A 5,604-nucleotide genomic window follows, 5' to 3' on the forward strand; every position below is an offset into this window, starting at 1 on the left:
TGGAGCATTTTGAATTTGGGGTTTTCAAATTAGGGATATCCAACTAGAAAGAATACTGTAAATATTCAAAAATCAAAAAACAATCTGAAATCTGAAACACTTCTGGTCCCAAGCATTTCTGACAATGGATATTGAACTTGTACTCTTATGTTTATGATTACATGTCTGCTCCTCTACCACTAACCTCGTAAGATTTATTGTGACTAGAAAAAGTTGATTTTGAGCTACAAAGTGTCACCTAATATCTCAGCATCTGTGACCTTTCAAACATCTTTAATCAATCCATTATTTTTCCTATTCTCTGATGTCAAGAAATTGGAAGTAATAGGCTTTCTTTTCAATATATCAGACATTTGTTTTTTGGATTCAGTATTAGGAAAGCATGGGTATATTTTTATGGGAAAGCATTCCCAGAAAAAGTACTTCCCTTTCTCTTGTCAGAAGAACTTTAATGAGGGTACAAATAACCACTCTTTCACCAAAAGTCATTTCTTGCATTTGGCTCTCTGTGAGCTTATACTGAGTTTTAGTTTCTTAGTAGTTTTATTTCTTTCCTAGTAATATTTTACGTGATCAGGTGGAAGCCTATGAACTTAACCTGTGTGGGTACCTCTGCTGAGGGAGGAATCAAAAGATTTGCATGGCACAGAGCTGAAGTTTTCTGAGAAATAGAATCCAAGATGAAACCAAAATGAAAAACCAAGAAAATTATGTGATCAAGGTGTCAAACACAAAAGTAAGATAAGAACATCCACTTCTGGGTAGAATGGAGAAATTCGTGTCTGACCAATTCTTCCCCCAAGAACAACTACAAACATTAAATATAAATGAACCTGTTTAAAGATAACAGATAGCTGTTGAATCAAAGAGGACAAGAATGTTTACGTTTATCAAAAAGAGAGAATTTCAGAGAGATGAATTAATAAACATACATGCAGTCACTTTTTCCCTGGGGACATTTGCAAATTCTAAGAGATTGGTAATTAAAGATTTTCCTAACCTGATGTTACAAAGAAAAACAAGCAAAGTTTTAATGGTCGTTTGGGCTATAGAGACATAATTAAAAACCTGAGGGGCCTCAAGCACAGAACCCCTTGAGACCTTTGCCAAGCTGGGAGGGCAAGAGATTGAAATATTAAGCAGAAAACATCTGAAACACAAAGTATCATATACTTATGGTACCTAAGAAACAAGAGAAAACTTTAGGACTTGCAAGTTAAGCCAAAAATCTGAAAATCAGAGAGGAATCTTTCACTGTTTCATAATGTTGATGAACTAAAGATTAAATCGAGAGATAGATAGATAGATATCAATGAACTCACCAAGCATTCAGCTGAAACCCCTGAGGGACAAAGTCTTAGTAATAAGAACAAATCAAAGGTAGACTGAGCCTTACCGAAACTAAACATCATCCTCACCTCAGCTCAATCCCTGATTTGCTTTAAGATGTGCTGTCCAGATTTCATTTACCAGAGGAGAGGGAGAACACAGTGAGGAGAAAAGAAAAAGTCATTTGGAGCCTGTATAATTTTTATATACAATAACCAGCATTCAATTAAAAAGTTTCTAGACATGCTATGAGTCCGCACCATATTACTGAATACCAAGAAAAAAAGACATGAAATATAGACCTGCACAGGTGACCTAGATATTATAACCATAACCAACATAATATAAACAAAAATCACACTTCAATAACTTGTGATAAAACTGTTGAAAACCAAAGGCAAGACAAGTAAGAGAATCTGGGTATGGAGCAAAAGGCTATAAACAGGAAAGACCATATGAACAGAGGAAAAACAGAGGATGGATTACATGAATGAACCACTGGGTGATACAGTTGGCAGAGCATTTCAGAGATGGAGGTAACAATTCTTAAGGATAAAGAGATAGATCAGTGGTTCTCAACCTTCCTACTCCGGTGACCCTTTAATACAGTTCCTCATGTTGTGGTGATCCCCAACCATAAAATTATTTTCTTTGCTACTTCATAACTGTAATTTTGCTACTGTTACGAATCATAATGTAAATATCTGATAGGCAGGATGTATTTAGGCGACCCCTGTGAAAGGGTCATTCTACACACAAAGGGGTTGCGACCCCACAGGTTGAGAACCGCTAAGCTAGATAGAATAACCTTGAGCTTCACTTTCAGTTCACTTATGCTAAGAAGCCTAACAAGGATAAAATCATAAGCAATTTTTGCACCAAGTAATTTCTGTCATGAAGCAATTTTTGCTTTATTATAGCCAACAAGTTAATTTATATATAATAGATACAGATAGAATATCTTATAAATATTATAAATAGATAAGCAGACAGTGATCAGTGATGCAAAGAAAATATACAGTGTCACTGGACAGAGAATGACCAAGTCTGGGATTCTGTTAAGACTCTGTGGTCCTGGAAGGTTGCAGAAGCCCTACGGTTGGTCAGGGTAATGTCGACACTGTCACAGAAAGACTGACTATGCCCGGGATGGGCTGTGATGGGGCAGAAAACTTCACCTGCTACCCCAAATCTATCTATCTGGCCATGAGGCAGTCCATATCCCTATGCCTACTACTGTACAACTTATATCATACGGGGCCCCAAGTAAAGATTGGTGAACATATGTGAAACTTAGTAAATGTGGAATGTAAATGTCTTAGCACAATAACTAAGAAAATGCCAGGAAGGCTATGTTAACCAGTGTGATGAAAGTGTGTCAAGCGGTCTATGAAACCAGGGTATGGTGCCCCATGATCACATTAATGTACACAGCTATGATTTAATGGAAAAAAAAAAAAGATTGGTGAACAGTTGGTTGAACAAATACATAGTTAATTCTAGTGATTCTGACACTAGATCTCTCTGGTGAGACGTTAAATCAGTATTTGTTTAAGCTATTGAACCAAACTATTTGCTTTGATGAAGGCCTCCCTCCTTTGAGACAAATGGTAGGGAACCTTAAATCTGACTCCGAAGCCCAAGAAGCAAGTGTGCTGAGAGTACACCAAATTCCTTTTGTGCCACGGAGTCCATGTAGTCACTTTATTACGGCTAACCTCGAACTCACTCCTGACCCCCTGAAAAGGCAGCGGTTCCTTGCTTCCCCAACTACTCCAAGCAGATGTGCTGATATTCATCAGGGTTCTCAGCAGCAAGTAACAGAAACTGATTCTTGCTGATGTAAGCAAGAGGCTTATTAGAAGGGTATTTTTAGTTTACATCTCCAAGAAGGATGGAGAACCTAACCTGGAGGTGCTAGCAGCCAGACACCACACAAAATTAAAGCACTGAATTTGTCTGGTGAAAACACCAGTGCCACTGCCAGTGGGCACAAACACAGCTTACCCCACACTGGAAGCTAGATTCTGCTGTCAGAACGGTCATGACAACACCTCAGCAACTGGATGGAGCTGCCATCTCTGCTCTCTTCCATCACTAGACTGTGTTCTGTACATCCCTGTCTCTTTGAGTCACTTCTTCATCACCAAATACTGAAGCGGACATGTCTAATTGACAGAGTCTAAGTCACAAAGCTTCAGGAAAGACTAGGAAAGTGATGGTGTGGCGTGTTCAGCTTCTACCATAGGAAGTGGCTTTACCCCACTAGGTGAGGAATCTCCTCGCAGACATAGGAAGGGGTTCAAATTCAAAGAAAGAGAGATATCAACTACATCTGGGGTAAAGACTCCAAAGAATAGAAGACCAGAAACACCACCTTGGTCCTGCTGGGGGATAAAGACATAGGACCCCAAGAAACAAAGCAAAGCAATTGCATTAAGATACAAAAGCAACGCACAGAGCTGCAGGTCCAAAGGGTGTTCCACTATCCAGCTTTCCCAGTAGCACTGGTATTTTGGTCTCCAAGCTTTGGGCTCATGTGTCTGAATTATTGGTTGGTTCAGAACTTGAGAGAGGAATTTTATTTACTGGCCCATATATCCCCCAACATATGCTATTAGGATTTGTTTTTCTGACACAGTTTTCTAAGCCTCTGTATTTAACCAACTCTCTCTTAAATAAACAAATATATGAAGCACTGACTCTATGCCAGGTGTGCTGCCAAAAACTTCACATGGATCGTCTCATTGAATCTGCATCATAATCCTGACAACAGAGAAAGTGGAAATAAACTGTTCAAGATCATAAAATTAGTAAGTGGTGGAGCCTGATGTCTTTTTTTGCCATGTTAGTTCCTATACATTTCTATTAGGTTAATGTCGTCAATCAAGTGAAAGTTCTTTGCCATTGACTCTTTAATGTAACTTCGTAATTTTCTGCTCTGGTTTATTGCCTCTTGCTATTTTAGTACACTGGGAAGATTCTTATTTCTCTATTTTCAAGTACTTGGTGAGGGAGTTAGCTGGTAGGTAAAAGGAAAGAACTTGTGTTCGTTCCCATATACCACATACTAACTACATGGCCAAGGCAAGACATCATTTTGTCCATTTTCCAGATGAGAAGACTGGACCCACAATCCCAGCAGGTGTACGGGGTAAGGAAGATGCTGATGCCAGCACTCTTTCAACTAACTGCACCTCTGCTGAGGAACAGCAAATAGATTGTAATTCGTATGCTCTGATTAACTGGTGTATTCATTTTGTACGGCTGCTGTCACAAATTACTACAAATTTAGTGGCCTGAACAACACATATTATCTTACTATTTTATCCTTTACAATTCTTTAGTTGCAAAGCTAAAATGTTATGTGTGTGGGGAGGTGGACATTATTCTGCCTAAAATAGCTGGTCATGGCTGTGCTAAGAAAGATTATGAGGCTATCTGTGTGCTCTTCGGGAAAGATAACTTTGGTCCATGAGCAAGGTCTTCCATGAATTCAGAAGGAAATCCCATGAACCTTCTATTACACCAGGGGTGCAGGCTACATAAAAGGGGCGTGTCAAGTTACATACTAACAAGAGGGGTGACCGCCCAGTCCATGTGCTCAAGCCCTAGCTTGGAAGGGAGTACTCCAAGGGTCTGCCTGTCTCCATACCCTTGTAGTCTTTCTCTTCCTAAAGCTGAAGCTATTTGTCCCTCGCTGGCAAGCTGAGCCCCTGTCCAGGCTGTATCTCCTAAATGCCTACCTAGCAGCAGCCCCACGCCTGACACAGCTCTTTCATAATGGGATACAGCACTAGAGGGTACAGACAGGTCTGAAAGGCTTACCTGTTGGACAGGGAGACACACCGGCCAACAAATTGCCATGACAGGTAAAATTATATTACGTTCCAAGGCCTTGTTCCGTGCTTTCTACCCCATGACCGTGCGCAGGCTGCCTAAAATGCTCTTCCTTTTCTGCTGCCTCCAGGCCCACTCATTTCTTCGAACATCACCTCCTCTTTATCCTTCCTAGATGGAAGAAAACCTATTTTCTTATTGTTCTTTCATTTTTTTGACAGACCTGAGACCACTGATGCTCACATACTCCACAAATACTTGATGAATACAAATGATGGAGCTAAATGTTTACAGGTGTGCAAAATCATGGTGATTATATATACATTTAAGAGCTTGTTCACAAAGTATTATTTTGTTCACTATTAATGGACCAACATACCTGGTTCCCTCCAAACACTTCAACCAGACAAAACATACCAAGACGTTAGTCAGAAA

This window comes from Nycticebus coucang, chromosome 3 (assembly GCF_027406575.1).
Source record: "Nycticebus coucang isolate mNycCou1 chromosome 3, mNycCou1.pri, whole genome shotgun sequence".
Taxonomy (NCBI): Eukaryota; Metazoa; Chordata; class Mammalia; order Primates; family Lorisidae; genus Nycticebus; species Nycticebus coucang.